At 38.8% G+C, this 20,189-nt stretch overlaps 1 protein-coding gene across 1 annotated transcript in view; it reads left to right on the top strand.

The window, feature by feature from the left end:
* The window catches only part of SPHKAP (SPHK1 interactor, AKAP domain containing), a 51,975-nt gene that overhangs the window by 10,417 nt on the left and 21,369 nt on the right, over positions 1 to 20,189 (top strand). The window lies entirely within an intron of this gene.

Below are 20,189 nucleotides of genomic sequence, written 5' to 3'. Positions count from 1 at the left end.
AACCATATTAACATAGCTTTCATAAATGTTATTTTCATTATGTCCCATTACAGATTAGCACAGTACAAGTAAAAATAGACTCATGGCTGCCCTACATATGCTCACCAAGTATACTAACAATAATTTTATTAAAACACTAAACATTTAACTCAGGTATAGCAGACTACTTCTTCAAAGAGAGACTTTTTTTTAAGTGGAACAGGCATTTTGCTACATGTAATAGTCCTTTCATTTCCAAACTGGTTAATGAAAATGTAGCCATTATGATACAAAAATAATAAATTGTGTTAGAGGAACAGTATTTCATTTTTGCTTAAGTTGAAAATCTTCTCCTGACATCTGAAAATTGTTATTTCAAATTCTGGTACCTTAATAGGAGAAATGCTAGTGCGTCCTTATTTAATCTAGTGTTTCTGGTCATCTGCAAGAATGAACAATAGAAATTATAGGCAGAAAAAATAGCAAGATGAGGTGTCTCTTCTCCATTTTCATGCCAACTTAGCGGTATGTTGGTGAGTTGTCTATGAGAAGTGTTATGTGTATAATGAGTATGATGTGAACAGAGTTTGAAAGACTGTCTTGTCCTAACTTTGCTTTTTCACTTTCCGTACATACTATTTTTGTCCAATTCTCTGTGTTTAGATTTAGGAAATCAGATTAGATATGCTGGGCTTGAGTCCAGGGGACAGGGCTGACTGTCTTATGTTATGAGGGCTTTCTAGGGAGACGTCCCACAGAGGCTAGACAGGAAGGGGCGGCTGAAAGTGATCTCTGTGTGCTCGAAGTGAAGGTACAGTGGGAGGATGAAGGTAAATCCTAGGTAATAGCGCTGTTTGTTTTCATTTCTGTATTAGCATAAAACATCCTACCAGCTCATCTTAAAATATCCCTGGGTTGAAGTATGCTACCCTCAATATTTCAGATGATCCTATCTGATTTTGCCATGCTGTCTGCTTAAAAGGGTTAAACTCCCTTGAAGAACTACTTCTACATCAAAGTTATAAGTGGTTTTTTCCTCTTCAGAGAGTATTTGGCTAATTGCTAAACATGAAATTAAACTTAGTGCAACTAAAAATTATACTGTTTAGCAACAGTTTGCTGCACATTAGAATACAGAGTTTCACGTTAACATAATAATTAGATAGTCTACATTTTAAAGGTAGTTTAATTATGGAAGTCTTGTTTTGTTTATTTCCACTGAATGAGAACTTAATCAAAATCCATCTAACAGAATAAAATACATGGATTCATGAGACATCATCATTCATAAGCTGCACATGGTGACTTACAAATGTAATTAAAATATCTGTAATGTGACATTCTTATTACCCCACGGAGGGACCTCATAAAATAAATGTAGTTTCACATAAATACATATACATTTGTCCAGTCCATTATTGCCAACTATCTTTCTCTGGACCTACATCAAATATTCCCTGCTTTGGACATGCTGCTAAACAAACCTTATTTGAAAAGAAAAAAGTGATACTTTGTCCCTACTTTCCCTCCAAAGATCTAGATTATTTAATTACTAGTGCTGTAACATTTGCCGTTGGCTTACGTTAGTATAAGGAATGTAAATTCTTCCTTAATTAGATGATTTATAGTTTCTTCTAGCATGGGACTCTCCTAAAGTGCAAAGTCCTCATCTTGCACACAGAAAACTCATTTATGATTCTTCTTAGCATTTCCTAAGATTTGACATTTTTCTTTTCAATGTCTGTGCAGTAAGGATCAGCATGATTAAGGTGGTATTGCCACACTGCTAAAGATGTATCTCAAGTGTCTTTTAGGAATCCTTAATGAGAGAGTTATTTAGAAAGAATACAAAACAAAACAAAACGAGAAAAAAAAATCAAAGATGGTAGTATAATCTTGCAAGATATTTGGCATTCATTTCCCTCAAGATGTATAAATCATAGCAGTGAATTTTTGAGAAATTCTCTGGACTTTCATACTCTAGACCAGCAATAGCCAGAAAAGCCATTAGAAATTATGTTGGCACTGAAAAAAGATTTTCTCTAAAAATGGACCCAGACTCCAATAATCTCCCCACAAAATGCAACATCTCTCCCTCTCCCTTTTCACATGACCATCTTGTCCCACCATGGAGGCTGGGAAGAAGACCTTCCCGCTCCACACAGCCTAACAAGTAACTGCACTTGAGAACCACCGATCTAGGAAAATACACTCTTCCCTTCCCATGCAGTGTGCCTCCATGTGAGGAACAATGGAATTTCCAGACTTTGGCAGAAATGCTGCAAACTTTTTGTCACATATCCTGAAGAAGTAACAACAAATTTTACACCACTAAATGGCAGTGATAGATATGGAAAGCTGGAAATCTCTGCTTTTCAGTTAAAACAAAGGAGTAAAAAACAGTGCTCATTTCCTACTTTAGCACAACAAGATACAAGATTTCAAAGAATCGGGATGTATCAAGGGCTCTAAAGTTCATTTTTATATTATTATCTCTCTCCTTATAGCTGAAAAAAAAAAATCTGGCCTTGCAGGCAGCTGGGTGAGAGAACAGCTTCAATGAAGGGTTTAAAGATTTGAAACATTTTGAAAGTTTCCCACTTGCAAGTACTTCTACTCTATAAAACATGAATGGTCACACCTGAATACTCTATACAGGTACACATATTACGTAGGCTATATGCATAGACATACACAGTCATATATTGGTTAGATCCAGCCCAAGGGAGCAGCAGGAACACATGCCCAGAGTAGAGGGAAAGGACAGCAGCCCACACTTTGGTCAAATTCAGTCTTGTTAAAGTACCTTCTCATTTAATTGTTGGCTGCTTTTGTCTGACCCTGTGCCATTTCTTTTTCTCCAAGTGGTCTGGTGAGAGCAGGTAGTAGCACAAAGGAGACTGGAGGACAACATGAGTAGGGAAGTGAGGATGGTGGAGACAGTGACCAGCAACTGGGTGGCCTTGTGGCACACGGACGATTCCTAATGCAACCACAGCACAGGAGGGGGAAGAACTGCAGCTCAGGGTTGTCAGCTGGTTAGTTGAGTACAGGAGAACATACCCAGCCTAGGAGACAGACATTAGCATCTCAAGGAAAGGAAGCAATGCTTATATTAGTGAAGGGCAGCAAGGCTGTTGGCTTGGTAAGAAATACAACAGATTCTGAAGAAAGCAAATGGGTGAGGTAATTAAGGATCACATTGTCTACGATCTCTCTGTTTAGGGAGATAACGAAGAATCTCATTTTGCCATCATAGCAGCTGGATTCTCAGAACTGGCTGCTTACCTTGCACCTGCATAAATTCACTATGCTAAGCAGGTACCTGAGCATTTTCTATTTCATTGAGGTTTAGCCATCAAGCTTTTAAACAGATTCAGGAGAAGTTTAAGAATGCTGTTATGCACTAATTTGATCTGGTCAAATGAGGGCTTCTCTGGTCTCACCTCCTCCTCCAGTCCCTACTTCATCTTTTTTACTGCCCTGGCTTTTGTACAAATGTGCAGTAAGTCAGTTCAGAGAGAAAAGTTACTACAAAATTAAGAAATTAATCTTCCTGGCCAATTCTTCCTCGAATTGTCTCACTGTATTGTCAGATAAATGCCAGTGCTCCCTCAAGTGATGGAATAAAAACATCCAGGGAACAGCTCCCACAAATTACTTCAAACTGAATGATAACATATGGAGAAAGGGAAAATCCTTGGCAAGGTGTATTTTGAGGAAAATAAAGAGAGCAGCTTTCGTTTGAATTGAAATAGATTATAAGTGGGTTTCATTCATTTCTTCACCTGTCTTTTTAATGATTTGACACTACATCTTTAGACATTGAGGTACTAATATAGAGATTTATATTTTACATCATTCTTTGACACTAGAGTTACTTTCAGGTAACTTGCTAACAATAGTGCAGACACTGGGTCAGGGTGTTGAAATCTAAGCACTGGGACATTCTCTATCTCTTAATCAGGGCTCCTATCTATCCTATGTTCTCCAGAGGCTCCAAAGAATGAAAGCATACTCTTACTGATGGGTGCACATCTAGTCTTACAGGAGTTCAGAAAGGAGGATGTTTCTTCCCAGGACTGGTAGTAGTCAACAAGGCTCCTTATACAGCCAAGTACGGAAGTGCATTCTTGAATCCCAAAGGAGGTTTTGGGGTGTTTTGTTGTTGGTGTTTGTTTGGATTGTGTTTTTTTTTTTTAATCAAAACCATATGTTCCTGAATAGTGACCGAACTCAGTTGAAAACGCAGTTTTGTTTTTATTGTGTTTGAATGAAAATTTACATTTCCTAGTAAACACAGGAAAGCCGAATTTGTCTGCATAAAACAGGCAGACCTACGTACTAAGATGGTTGCCCTTTCTCATGAGGCCACGTGCACACCCTCAGCAGCGTGGCATGTACACAGCGGATTACAGGAGTGTTTATTTTACCTTTCACAAAGTAATTACTCAACCATTTTCAAGAACAGCATTGTCTCTTTCAGAAATCAAAATCCATGTGTTGCTCTCCAGATCTAAGCCATAATTACTAGAGATATTTTTAGTTTTAAGTCCCATCTTCCTATTCAGCCTAACGATACCTTAATTATAACCTGACAAGGAGCAAGAATCAACAGCTGCAGGCTAAATTGTGGCATTGAGTCTTAGTCCTTTCTCAGGCATGTGTGGGTGCTCATGCCGCTGTGGTAAAGAACTGTATATTCCAGACAGCCCCTCTCTCACTTGCACAGAGCAATCAAACCCTCCTCTTCACCAATTACTCACTGCCTTATGGAGCCCAGCACAGGCTGACTGAGCACTAGTTTAAAAGACCACTGAAAGGATTAGTTGTATAATCTGTAAAATATGTTTCTCTTTTTGCTCTGGTACGTACTTGGCTCTGAAACATATATCTTCACATATGAGCTAATGTTAAGGCAGAAATTAAATATGTCCTTAAAGGGTTGTATTTCCACATTTTCAGTATTGCATATATATTTTATACAGCAGCCAAAAGCAGCCTCATGAATTTCAGATTGGAGAAGACTGACAATAGATTTTCTTCTCTTTCCCTGTAACTTCAGATTTGGGCACTCTTTAATCTGTCTAAATCTGCCGCCTTCTTTCCTGTCCCTCTGTGATATTCTCGTACGGCAGTGTTTTCCTATCTGTATTTAGGAGAACCAGATGCGTAGCCTTATTCTGACAAAGCTATAAATAAATGCCGGGAGGATCAAGCGTGGTATTGCAGCTGTATTCCCTTCAGCATTTCATACTGACATATTCTCAGTGCCTCCACGGTCTGCTTTATCAAGAAATGGGCTTCTTGTGCTGCCTCCAGAGTGGACATCTATAACTGCTTGCTGCTGTTATAGCCAGAGGCTCCCTCTAACACGAATTGCAGTGTGAGGCTTATAGAAATTTGTTAAACGTTAAGTACACAGGGCAGCAGAGAAAGCAGATGGTACATGTGGCATAAATATTTATTGGCATATTTTCTTTAAGTCATAAGTGACAATTAATTACATCAAACCCAAAGGAATAAGCCTTAATGGAAAGAAAATATTCACAACTGTTTATGAAGCAATGGATTATGAAGAGATGACTTGGGATGATTCATTAACGCAATCTAGCCATTAAAATAGGGACAGTCTCTAAAATATCAAGACCCATAAATCCACCAAGTCATTTGAGATATGCACCTTCTGAAGAGTAATTGGGACTACATTTCAGATACATTACTGCTAAAAATGCTGGAGGGAGAGCAGCATAACACATCCTTCTGACAACATACAATGTTTACCTAAAACAGAATTGTGGCTGGGCTGGGGAGACATAGGAAAGTCATGCTAGGACCTTATTTAGATAAACCTGAGTGACTCACAGAAGACAGTATATACTGGGTTGTCTGCTTTTGGAAATGCTCCATTAGGGCTTGCAAGGACAGCAGTTGGAAACTTAATCTGCATGTTAGATAGCAGTTGTACAGCTCCTGGAAGAGAATCTGAAAGGAGTGGTGTGATTTTTGTGGTCATCCTAATGAAAATACAGGGGAAGAAGGGGAAGAAGACTTTTCTCCACTCACAGCTAGAGACAGAAATCGTCACTTTCTAATCACACAAAGGATGCTACAACAGAAGGAAGGCCCAGACTTGGCTTCAAGTTGACGTTTCCCCAACTTGCCCTGCATCCTGTTGGAGTTCTGGGCAGATAAACTGCTCAGTAGAGCACCATGACAAGGCTGGTCTGCACTTTGGTGAGTTAAGGAAGGTACCACTGTGTAGTTGAGGGATACCTAGAATGAAGCCTTCTGAGTATTTGGATTACAGTGCAGAAGGTGTGCCTGAGCTTCTTCATACTCTGTGGTTATCACTCGTAAATTTTCCCTCCTGTGTCATGCTGCTGTCTCACACTTCCATTTGTGTACATCCTTTTGGAAGCAGCTACGTGGCATATCTAGTACTTCTAAACTAATGTTTTTATTTCTATATTTCGCAGCTGGTCCCTCTGCCAGACTCATTTTGGCAAGCATAGAAATTAATGTGAGACAAGCATTGCATCCAAATGTTAATGGATAATTAGTTCTGTCTTCCAGAAGAAGCTTTTTTACTCTGAATCGCTATCAGGCTATTCCAAACACCTCGTATAACTCAAGATACTCTTTAACCATTTAAATATAAAGGATCAAATTCTACCATGTGCATAGGAGGGAGCTACAACTCTTATACCATTCCTAGTCTTCTAACAAAAAGTTGAGCTATGCATTTTAGTTATAACTGCTAATGACTCCAAAAAGAAATTAAAAGAGCTAATGGCAGGGAAAATAAGTTACCAAAATTTAATCAGGTGGGGAAAGAAAGTTGCAATCTAAAAATCAAATAACTGCAACATGAAAGCAACAACTGGTAATTTTGAGCTTACTTATTTCTTATGAAATATCTCAGATCTCTACAAAAAATAGATGTGAATCCTTATAATACGTCTTTCTTCAGTAGGTATTTATTGCTGTGCTCAGGGAAGGGAAACACTTGGGAATTAGCTGATTATGTTCTTCCATTCCATGACAGCATACCAATTCAATAGCAAGGCAGGAAAAAAAATCCCGCCTGCTTTCCAAAGCCACTCAGAGGTGGAGCAATAGGAGACTAATAATAGTAATAATTTTTTTTTTTTTTTTTAAAAAAGGGTGGGAGAACACTCTATAGAATATTACTTGATACTCAACAAATTTCAGCTAGCAGCTTGTGAACAGCTGGGATGTCCCTCTTTCCCAGAAACCGTAGGAAAGTGTCTTTTTCTCTACACTCTACATGTTTTATAACTTAGGTTTCACTAGCCTCACTGCTCTGCAGGAAGGCATTTTAGAGCAGCACAGCATAAAACCAGAAGGAAGATGAATGAAGATCACATTAGGCATTATGAAACCGTGTGCACAAGAAAGCCACATGCGCACACTCCTACTTCAGACAATCCTCGTTTCCTCTTCATTAGGGTGTGTGTGACTGCACAGTTATATCTTTAAATAGCTGAGAAATTTGTGAGGGGGTTGGAGTGAGTGCAAAAACTGTCTGCCCCCAGGCGGCTTGTCTAATTGCCTCTGTTCCGGTTCAGTCTGCTGCTGCCTGCAGCAGTGGAGCTTCTGTTCAGTCAAATGAGCAGTTGTTTATTACACAGATAAACACACATGCCCAATGACAGCGTACGTGAGAACCTGAAGAAAGTAGTAGGGTAGCTTTGTGCTCTTAGCATTCAGAGAATGAAATCTAACTTCCACTGAAAGTTGCACCTAATTACAGTTGAGTGTTTTGCCATACGTGTTTTCTTCTCCAGAACTCAGGACCTTGTATAGTCAAACTGTACCTTCATGCGCCCTTTGAACTGAAAGATCCACTACAGCTGTCCGTACAACATCCATTTTATAATAGCATCATAGTGTTAGCACATGGCTTTTTTTTCCCTAGCCTCACTAAGAGAAAGTTAGCAGGGTAAGCGTAAGCAGGGAAACTGTCCCGGGCTGAGGTTTACAAGCTCCTTCTCCAAAGAGATCCAATCCAGTCCTCAACTGGATGCCAAGATTTCTCATGTCTTTGCTCTTCTGCGAAGAAACTGGAAGCTACAAAAGCGCTGACTCTAATCATCTCTGCAGGAGCTTTTAGACTCCTTTCTATAATATGAGCCCAATTTAGGGATGATGCCACAGCAAGAGTGTCAGGGAGCCTCACAGTCCCATTCTTATGACCACTCTGGACCCGGAAGTTTAAGGAGGCTTTAAAAAATGCAGATGTCCTGGTAGAAGCTTGTCTAGAAGAAGAAGAAAGTTCAGACCACAAAATCTTTTTTATTTCAAGCTTCATAATTTCAGAAATAATAAATTTAAAGCAAGGAGATTCTTGCTTTATTTAAGGAGTTTGTTCTAAACCCCACAAAAGTGTTATTCAGATATTTTTTCTCCAACCACGTATACAAATAAGTACAGGGAATGAACAACTCATTTTTTGGAGCTGCAGATCTTAAAAATGGTAATGATAAAGGTAACAGTCCAATTAACTCATGGACAGAAATATCTAAAGTTCTTTACTTCTGTCTGCTGCTATTTAACTTCAAAAATCATTCATGATTTCAGTAGCTGTGTGGTCTGGCTCTGGGAATACAGAGACTATGAGAATGGGTGAGTACACCCACCACCCCTTTCTTTTTTTCCCTGTAAGGTGCTTAAAGAACTCTGTGAAGCTATTTATCTTGACTATTTCATACCAGATTCTGGAATCGGTAGATCAAACTTCAACTGGAGCAAGACTTAAATGTGTCAAAAACTACATGTCATCAGGCAAAACATTGTCCCAAAGCTGCAGTAGATTCGTGTGCACAAAAATAGTTTGACAAACTCGTTGAATTAGATTTAAATTAGTTTTGGTTTGTTTTGGGTTTTTTTTAAGAATCAAGAGAATATCAAGGATTACAGCCTCAGGAGAAGAAAAAAAAAAAAAAAAAGTATAATTATGGTTTCTGGCTGCCTGTTTACCAACAGAAATAATTTCAGGCTCGACTGAGAGCAATGAAAGAGCAAATTCAAGTTGAGTGGGGAGCAAATAAAGGAGAAGTGGGGAAAAATTTTAAAGTTCAGTTAAGGCTTCCTTTCTAATTACGCAGTGGCATTTAGGATTTTGAGAGCATATATTTAAGATGTCAAGTTAACTGACTTGAAGAATCTTTTTAATGTGACTGAACAACACATTCTGCAAGCATCGTAGGCATGGTGATTCATGATTTCATTTTCAAAAAAATTATGGGATCCAAGATGGTGGTATCGTAGAAGACATTTTTTTAATGGATGCTAACACAAAGCAGCCCTCTAAAAATAGGCAGAAAGAGAGGGCATCACCAAAGTAGACCCTTACTTATGCAAAATCAAATGGACCATCAGACCCACTCCTTTCAGGGACACATTTGGCAACAGAGCCTCCCTCAGTGGCTCTGAGAGACTTAAATAGAAAGACAGAGGAGTCCAGTGTCTTGACAGAACCACGTCAACCAACCTCCCACAGCAACAGACTCCACCAGCAGAAGTTGAGCATTGGGCTTCAGCTTTTTTCAAGGCAAATTTTAAGCCCTGGTGGTCTGTAGGAGGCAGGTGAGAAGAACAAAGAAGGCTGGAGGGTGGGTATCCTTGGTAAGGAGACAGACTGTGTTGCCATCAGTGCTGACAGTGGGCGAAGGAGGAGCTGGTGCTTCTGCCCCACCAGTGTTCTTCTTGTGACTCCTCTGCAGTTTGCAGGATCTGGTATCTGATGTGCTTGACGTGCCACACAAAGCTACCATTCTGTGTGCTAGAGATTAGATCTTCGTTTCCTATCAAGACATGGCTTACGAGTGCATGTGGTCAAGGTCTCCATGTGACAATCTGTAGTCACTTTCAAACTTGCTGGATGATATCCATTTAATTTGACAACAGCGCAGAGGTCCCCGAGATAAAAGTTCCCAGAGATTTCATGAATATAGATAGAGCTGGGAGGTTGTAAGTAGACCAGCTGAGTGTGAACTCAATATTTTTTTTTATACAGCAGACAAAGCCACACCTTCATAAACACTCTACTGAAGAGAAAGTACTAGTCAGAGATTACACCTCCAGTTGCTGAAAAGTCGACCTTGAAACATTAATACGTAGGTAAATAGGCTTTTCTAATCCCAGCACTCACATGGCCAATCAAAAAAATCAGCTGTTGTCTGGACCACTCCATAAGCACAAGAACGTGTAATATTTCTTCTTTTTCAAGTAATCTTACTGCTTTAGAGTTTTACCTATTTATAACCTGTCTAACAGCTGGGGCAGAGCTGCCCTGGAATTTGTAAAGCACACGTGAGCAGACAGACAATATGCAAGTCTCCTTCAGCAGAAACAGAGGTCAGTCCCTAAAGGTTTAGTCTGAAATGACTGAAGCCATTGGCAACCACATGTTATCTTCATCACAGAACTTCAGTCAGAAGTGATGAAAAGAGAGATCAGTGAGCCACAGCAGGAGCAAATCCCACAGTGAAAGAGGGAGCTGGTGAAGTTGGGCATTTAGCCTTTTATTTGAAGCACACTGTAAAGAGGGGACATACAAAGCAGAAGGCATCACTGCTCTCCTGGGCTAAACCTTGACTCTGACAAGCCTGGCACTGACATTTCTGGTTTTCTGCTTTCTTATTGCTGTTTTCCTAGTAGTTTTTTTCTTGCCTTTATTGGCCGTGTGTAACTGAACTAACATAGGTTAGTAGATTTAAGGCTGTATTTAGAGACTACAAATTGCTGAATTTAGAGGCTATGCCATGTGTTGTGAATTCAGTGTTTAGAATCTTCTGAATTACAGTGGAAACCACTAGCTAGTTGCTAAGAATTTTTTTCGTGTGGAAAAAGTCTCTAAAGTACAAATTGTTTCAGTCACAGAACAAGTGAATTTTTTTATTTGTACTTAATCTAGAGATTTCTACAGAGTGACTCTGTCAGACACTGACAACAAAAGTGCATGGAGCTAAGAACACTGTCACCAAATCCTACCCATTATAAAGCTGTAATTTCTGTTCCTTGTAATGTTGGTCAGCTGTAGCTGGATCTTTTGTGTACTGAGTGCAAATACTGCTAAGGGAAGAATGAAGCATTCCTTTTCAGAGGGTAGAAAACATGATCGTCTTGATTTAAAAAATTTATCTTATGACTCAGAAAGCAAAATAAGCACTGGGGCCAGGATGAGCTGGGTGGGGAGAAGGAAAAATTTAGGGCATTATACCTATCAGTAGATTTTACAGATCTGATTTTCATTCTTAATGTGTATATTGACAAATATTTATCCTACAACTGAGCTCAGTCAAAAACCATCATCAGACCCATGTGTTTGCTTATTTAGTTCCCACCTCATTTTCGCAAACAGAGAGAACTTATGGAACGGTGTGCTTTTACTACAGAAGGATCTCACTAACCAGTGGAGCAAAGGGACCTGATTTTAAGCTAGAGACAATAGTTTCTGATCCACTGGATCCAGTCCTGAAATCCTTTCCACAGAAGGCTTTGAGTACAGATTTATCAGGAGACGTTTAAAGAGGCACAACAACCACGAATCTGCTGATTTTGTCTGCCACCCTGTGAAGTACCACCTCCCCGTTCCTTCTTCCCCTGCTGTAGTCCAGAACAAAGGCACCTAAGCCCAGGGGACAGCAATATACAGCAGATCTGCTCTTCTGTGTGAAACACAGTATGAAAAAGAGAAACATGGTCTGAACTATTATGCACACTAACATTATACTACAAAAGTGGGGAAAAACCCATATTGGGTATCATAATGAAGTGAGCATTATCGAGTAGTAGAGGCAAGTAAGAAGGAACTATTTCATTCAGTTAAAAATCCAAAACAAAACACACTTTTCCAGATACTGCTGCTTCAGCTTCTGATCTAACAGCTTATATCTAGCTGTATAATATACAATTGACTCTGTCTATCCAGCTGATAGGTATACTTATGCTTTGGTAATATCTCATTCATACACTCCAAAGACCTGGAGCAGGTGGAATTTGAGTCCGATAATTCTCTCACAGTGACCACTATGGAATATTTTCACTTGGCATCTTTGTTTACAAAATCCTCTGCATTTTTAAATTAGGCTTAGCAGCATTACTTCCTCAAGTGCTGAAAATGCCTGTAAAGCACCATAGAACTGTTTGACAAGCATGGATAAGCAAGTTGGATTTAAATACTTTTTAATCCCCCTTTTTGCTTCTACGTGACATACAAATGTCTTTGGGAAAAAAAAAAAAAAAGATTTTTATAGTAGTTTAGAGAAACACTGTACCAAATGAGACTGTGTTAAAAAAAACCAGCAGGCAAACACTCAACTGTCCCAGAAATCTGAACATTCGTTTAGTAATGCACCAGTGTTCTCCATGTATCCAACATCGTAATAATTGCCTACTTCAGTTGTTTATAAGATTAAAGAATGCATCTGTTTGGCTTTGTAGACTACAGGCAGTTGTATTTCTCGGCTTACAAAGGCTAGCCTGGGCAGAGACTGCCAAGACAATGGGAATTTAGCATTGCAGGGAGTCAGTCTTTCACCTCAGTTTCATTTTTAAATAGCTCCTCTTTCCAGACCATTAAGTATTTTTTATTCTTTGGTGCAGTTATTTAGCAGAGTCTGGTGTATGGTTAACCACAACAGTTGAAACTTCATGGCTTTTTGACAACTGAAAGTTTCAACAATTTCTATGAAATCTTTTCCCTATAAGTGACTAAAATCATAGAATCATAGAATGTCCTGAGTTGGAAGAGACCCACAAGGATCATAGAGTCCAACTCCTGACCCTGCACATGACAGCCCCCCAGTTCACACCATGTGTCTGAGGGCATGGAAGTACTGTTTTATAAAGTTTTATCTTTGTCTTTCTGGAGCAGCCATGTCACTGACATGTTGTTCCAGGCTGTGCTAATATTTGGGTAGCAGGTATTGACCTGCTCTGCTGAGTAGGAGATCAAAGGATACAGGAAAGGGGGAAGGAGCAGGATTGGCTTCTGTGCAACCCACAAACTGGTCTCAGGTTCATACTTATTATTTTGCTCAGAAAAAAAACTTCCTTGAAAATAACATCCCCTGCAATGGTCTGATGGAACCATAATTTTTCCATACCAACAATCTTCAAATACAGGAAATGGAAAAAGGCCAGATTAACCTGAACAAAGCTAAATGATGGTATCAATTATGGTTTATTGGTTTATATTTATCATTGTTTTATTTAGACTGGCCTTCAAATCAGATTTCTCAGCTTTGTTAACTGACACAGTTGTATTATCTAGTCCTCTGAGATTCTACTTGACATTTAAATGGGTACAGAAAGAAAATAAAGTACGCACAGGGCCTAGCAAAAAAAGGTAATTTAAGAAGAGTAATGCAGGCACATATGGTTTTACAGAAATGTCCATTAACTTTGTAATCTCGCATAAACATTCATTCTGCAGTGAGAACTACTTTTGATCCCAGTCTGTAGATTAAAATGGTGACAGAGAAACATAAAATTTTTAATAGTAATGAGAGACAAGCAACGGGTAGAAATATTAGGCTGGATATTGCTTTCAGCTGTGATGGATGCAGAGTCATTTCTGTGAAATAAGTTTTACACCTAACATGTGCATATTCATTGGGGTAGTTACCGAGCTGTTGATAACAAGATTTCCATCAAATGCAATGAATTTGCCCAAGACCTTAAATTTCTGAAGCTGCAATATAGGGAGACTTCAACTCTTCAAAGCCTAAGTCATAGTGAAAACCTGATAGCAGCTTTTCAGCACATGAATCAGAATTATTGTAGAAATTGTACAGAGATGAGCAGACATACTGCCTCAAGTGTCAGGAAATTTTTCTTTTAGTAAACAATTATGGTGAAATTACCAAAGCCACAAGCTTCCCAAAAAATTTTCACAAGCAGCCTCCTTTCACTCAAATCCTACCAAACCTAGACGCTAAAAAAATTACTAGAATCTCCAAAATTCTGAGGTAGTTTAATTATTAGCTAAAGGGTAATTCCATGTGACATTCTAGAATATTTTTTTAGAAATTATCATTTTACAGCTGTTTTGTCTGTCTTAAAAAAAAAAAAAGGTACTCAAAACTCTTTTGGGATTACAAGACTCAAGAAGCTGCAAGTTTAAAGAATAGAGAGGTCAGTAATTAGGAGTCCTTATAGACAGGCTATATATATATGTATATACATATACGTATATGTATATGTACATGTATGTATACACACACACACATATATATCTCACAAGAAGTCTGAGAGTTTTTATTTAGCCTTCACAGTAGCATAAATAATTCAAGTGAAAATAAATGCAAGGTTCTTTTGGGGAGCTGTGCAGATCAGCATTTTGATAACCGTCAAAAAAAGAGATCTTGTCATACATACAGAAAAAAACAGATGGCTGCAATGCTAGAATCTGCTGGAAAAGGCATTTTATACCAAAAATATGTGAATGTTGCTGGTCATTTTCAAAGAGGCAAAGTTCACAGAAAATTTCTGGACAAAATATGTCATGTTGCCACTCCTTTGCTGTTTCCTGTGGGTTACAGTTTGCTCTGTCTCGGACACATGGAGTAAACCAATAATTTTTCCTTGGACTTTTGCTGACTTCAGCTCCTCAGGGAGCAGGACATGCAGCTGTACATTCTATGAAACAGCCACTTCCCATCCCAATGAGTGATGCCTTGGAGCAGCTATATATAGTTATTGTGCTGTGGGGAAATTATGGTGATCTAAACTATCTTTCTAGAGCCAGGAGACTCTGACTTTGCTCTGATAAAAGTTTAGAACAACTGTATTGTTTTGCTGCTTTTGCGCAGATGAAATTAGGATTAGAATAGGGCTTAGAATTCCAAAACTGCCATCCCATCACAGAGTTATTGCTGAGAGCAGAAATGAATGAGGTCAGACACTCCATTAAACACTTAAAAACAACTGTCATAGCAATTATAGTTGCTCTAAAATTTCACAACCCTCTTCACAATTCGACATTTAAAAATACGATAAAGTGTTCAGTAGCATAATGGCGCATAAACAATACACATCCTGAGAACAAACAGCACCTGCCCAAAATATAGGGGGGAAATAGTGTGTAAATAAATGCCAAACCTTTAATTACTCAAAGGATGATTCTAAATAATCAGAACATCACTGCATTAACGTAAGATGCATATTACTCACATTGGGCAGAAGATGCAAATAAGTGCAGTCAGATACATACTAATTTAAAAGTTACATCGTAAGAGTTTCATACTCGCATCACCTCAAGCAGGACAGAGAGGACACAGCCGACTGCCCTGATATACAGCTGCCTTTGCGCTCCCACCACTCGACTCCTGTCAGCAACAGATGCTAACAGGTAAAATGAACAAAACAACTACTGAGTGCCATCAGCGAAAGCTTGAAGTGCAAGGAACAGCACAGTTTGAATTTGCCTTTCCTGCTGTGCAGATACAGCCACTGCTTCAGTTCTTTGCCCTCGAGGACTGCGTTCTCGTCAGCACTTTGGCTGGTTTTATATACAAAACTACTGCCAGTCCCGGGCTCAGCAGTCACTCAGCTTCCTAGGCTACACAGTTGTATCCCACACCTCCTCAGGCTTAGACATTTAAACTATGCTTTTCTTTGCACCCAGGATCTGCCTGCTCAGTATTATTTTCTCCTGTGATCTCTCCTGGGGCTAATTATCTTTTTCACTTCTGTTTGTAGGGAATTAAACATGAGTTTTGTGAGCAGGTTGCAGTGCAATCCCAAACCAGTTATTTCCTTTAACTCTCTCCTGAGCTGTCTGAATTAGCACTTTGCATGTCTAAGTAGACTTGGTGTCATGAGAGAAGACAGGAGAGAGGGTGGAGAAAGCAGAGCAGCACATACCTGGGATGCAAAGACCCTATAGGCTCAGTTTCCAGACAGCATTTACGTACTGACATACCAAACAGGACAGCACAATGTATGGTGAGTTCTGCACAATTCTCCTGGAAATCCAAATACATAGAAGTTTAGCCTATGCTGAGGTATATGGCACCAAACCACCCTGCTAGTGACACCCAAGTCAAAGCTGATGAGGATCAACTGTATGGATACAGGAGTAGAGTGACAGGGGTGAACTGGTTTGTGCCACCTGAATGTTGTCCTGCCACCGTTTTGGCATTTTGATACCATCTTTAACTGTGTGGTCATAATCCACCAACTGACATAGATTAGAAACAAATAAACCACATTTAAGAGTGTCCTTTAGATTACAAAGTCATAACCTCAAATGTTAGAAAAAGGCAGATACACACTTCTCTGTTTCTCCATAATTCTGCACTTTTTTGCAGTCTTCCTGTTCACTGAATCAGGCAGAAATGCGTTGCATAAATGTTCAAGGTAGAATTAAGGTTGCACAAGCTATCTGTATATCATTTTAATTTTCAAGTATTGTCTCTTCATTTTAAATTCCTTTTAAATTAGATATTGAAATTTATTTGGGAGGATGGTATATAATGTATGTGTGTTTTAGTTTTGGGAGAATGGGGGAGGAAACCGCTCTTCCAGCACTTTAAACAAGTGTCGATCACAGTCCTTTACAGCACAGACCACAAGACTATGGCTCTCACTTCACTTACCAGACTAACTATATAAGTCAGGTGCAAGGGACAGCTATTATCCCAGTGAGAGGGAGGAATATAATGGATTTTCAGTTCAATCTCTTCCCTAAGAAGCAGCTGGAAGAACTGGTGCTTCATGGGACAAAAGGGACCAGGCTTCTCCAAGCTGTTTCTCCTCTCCAAAGCTGCTAGCAGCTTCTGGCCATTACAGCACTGGGCAAGAAGCAGCTGTATTGTGGCAGAATGAGCTCAGCCTTCAAACATCTCTGCTGGGTTAGTTTTTTGGCATAGGTGAGGATTGGAAAACAAATAGATTTTCTTCTTATTTAAAAAAAAATACTACTTTAATAAAAACCACACGAGCTAGGGCTTGTTTTAATCTCACCAACAGCTATAAGGTATTCCATAGGACAAAGAAAAAGCCTTACCTTACTGTCAGGCATCGATACAAACAACAGAAAGTCACTTCCTAAAACAAACAGAAAAAAGTAGTTTGGCAATCTCTTATCTGTAGAAAATAGTACAGATCTGAAATAGACCTCACCCTAGACCAGACACTTAGGAAAAACACACAGGGCTCTTTGGAATTACTGTTGTTAGTATTATACCTCTGAGACAGTGTTTCTTTCTTGCCATCAACATGCTTTTTGATCTAGGGAATATTAAAATGCCAGTAATACCAACCTTGGTTAAGACAAGCTGTAATGAAAGCAATAAGTAAAATATAGAGAATAATATATTTCTTTGCTGGTCATTCAGCTGTTTGCCAGCATCAGTACTCTGAAAAAAAATGAAATTGCTTTGCTCTTCCAAAGTGAGAGAACAGTGTTACACTTTTAGCAATTCCCTGAGGCCATCTGTCAATGAGTAAAAATATTGTATGTATAGCACATTATGTCCTTAAGTGCTTTATAAACAAATTATTTCTTAACATGTAGTTATTTTAGGAAGTAATAGTCTTAATTTGCAGGCAGTAGACGCTGAGGCATCTGCATAGTTTCTACACCAACTCAAGAGTAGATTTCAGGACTTGAAATTGTTGATCTAGAGAATTCATACCATATACCCTCTTACCAGTCACAGAAATTATCAGGCAAAATAGGGAAAATGATAGAAAGCATGTTTCTTTATTTTCTTTTTATGTGATCCTAGAAAGCAAAGCTGCCTTCAAGATCAAAGCTTGGCAAGTTCGTGATGGTAATGCTTGGAGAGTTTTATGAAAAGGAGGCTCTGGGGTCAACCCCCAATTTGTGTTATTCATGTACAAGAATCTGCATAGTTAAAGGGTTGCCATTTACAATGTGATTGTGTACTAAATTGTTTCTGGATAAGCAGCATACTGCTTTCTGCCAGCATTGATACTCTAGATTTGAGTGCAGAGGTACACATTCACCAAAAGAAAAGCATTTTTCTCACTTGACCAAATAGAATTTCTACACTGGAAACACTACTGAACTAAAAGTAGATATTAGCATCTAACAGGGAAGTTGTGGATGACTATCTCACTATGTAAAGCCAGAATTTGGATGGTGGCGTGCTTTTTTTCCCTCCATTTTGTGTTATGTAACACCATTTATTTCTTATTTTCTCCCTGCCAAAATGAATGTTTCCTAGGCCAGAAAGAAAGGCAATATCTTGATGTTTCTGCATGGTTTCCAGACAGTAGCTCTATATGAATGGAGAGCAGGCACATTTTGGAAGTGAAAAGATGTTTGTGGGAAGACAAGGATGTGAGGTGTAAAGGAGAAGTGTATGGGAAAGAACTGACATTTAAAGATATTATGATTAGCACGAAGTTAGATTCTAGTTAAACCAAGTTAAAATACAATAAGCTGCATCCAATCCAAAGGAAAAATTCAGAATTAAATTGAGGTTAACAAATGCTGACCTGACCTTGGCTCTTTCTTCGTAATCTATTTCCCTCCTACAGTTTATGAATTATTCTGTAGTCTTATTTTGATGGAGATGTTTCTGATATAATTACTAGAAGTTCATCAAGCAATGCAAGCTAAAAGAGAAACTTGTTTTTACGAAACCACGACAACAGTCCTTACCACTCTGGCATGGGGGCTTGCAAACAAAGCTCTTAAGTAACAGCCCTACCCTCAGGGAGGTCGTGAACATGCTCGAGAGGACCAGAAACTGGACCCAGGCCTTCCAGCACCCCTGCCCTGGTTACCGAATAATGCTGGCCCGAGCAAAGGCATCTCTGTGCGTCTGCGAAATCAAAATCTAATCTAATGCTTTGTAACAACTACCTATTGCTGATATGTAAAAAGCCTACATGTAAAATCCCAGTGGAAAGTAAGACAAATTTTTATCTGTGTAATTCACTGTAACATGTTTAGGGCATTACGTAACTACCGCATTGTCTTGCTAGAGGGTATTTTTAATACTGTATAGCTTAGCAGTTTTTATAACCATTTCTTAAAAGTTAACCAGCCACGAAATGCAGATGACCATAGCATAGCCTGATTGCTGGCATTGTCAGGCAGAGAAATATTTTTCCTAAAATCGTAAAAATATTGAAAAAATATGTTTTCGAGTTCATATAAAGAGGCCATTAAACTATTTTAAAAGGCAGAAAGCTTCCTTTTTCAGTAGGATTTTTTTGGTTTACAATGGGAGGTCTGGCTGGATCTTTCCATCTGCTGTGCTGGCTTTTGCTGCAGATGGCCATAATCTGTACATATGGTATGTGCATGTATAAACTGAAATCAGGGCTGTCTTGGGGTAAAAGCAGGCACACAACAGGAACTCGGATGCTTAACACAAGAATGTTGGTGAAGGGGATAATTTAGAACATTTTGTTTTTCTAGGGGAAATTTACATAGAATTAGGGAAAGAAACATTTACTATTTTCCAGAAAATGTAAAAAAAAGTCATCTCTTAGAAGGTAAATTCTAGATCTGCAATTTATTTGGAATCAGGTGTTGGCTTCCACCCAGCCCTGAATCTGTGCCATGTTTTCATTTAAATCAAGACAACACCAACCTCTTACAAACTTCTAAAGTGATATCCAGAGCGCTCAGAAGTAGGACATTCAGCCTAGCTTTGGAGCTCCTGCTTCTAACTCAGAAATAAAGCTGGAGGAGGGATTTTCTTACTTGTGAAAAATAGGAAATGGCCTTCCAGTCAATGTTAAAAAATAAGTCTTCAGAAATGAAATAGTCTTTAGCTCTGAAGTTTCTGTTCACATCACTACCATTAAACAGTTGCTGAAACCCATAATGATCAAAGAAAGGGCAAAAGACCCTGTCATTGAAAGCAATACTTCCCAATGAATCACGTGTAGACTTACTAGATAGTGAGCTGTTCTGCCACCTATCGTAGTGCCCCAGTTAGCACTGCTAAAAACTTCTGCTTGCATATGGGCTCATGAACCAAGGTTAAAAAAAATTTTATATAAGGTGTAAAACTTCTACTCAGGAACTCTAGAAAGTTAGAAAAAACCTACAGTATTTATGTGATATGGAGAAAACTCTAAAAGCAACTCAAAATTTGTACATATATCAGTACTTGCACTTATGAAACATTTAGCAACAAGAGCCTAAAAAGAAGTCATTGGAAAAGCAAGACATGAAGAGTTTCTCTGTT

The sequence above is a fragment of the Caloenas nicobarica genome, chromosome 8 (assembly GCF_036013445.1).
Source record: "Caloenas nicobarica isolate bCalNic1 chromosome 8, bCalNic1.hap1, whole genome shotgun sequence".
In the NCBI taxonomy this organism is placed as follows: domain Eukaryota; kingdom Metazoa; phylum Chordata; class Aves; order Columbiformes; family Columbidae; genus Caloenas; species Caloenas nicobarica.
Note: the sequence above shows the minus strand (reverse complement) of the source record. Positions and strands in the feature narration are given on the sequence as shown.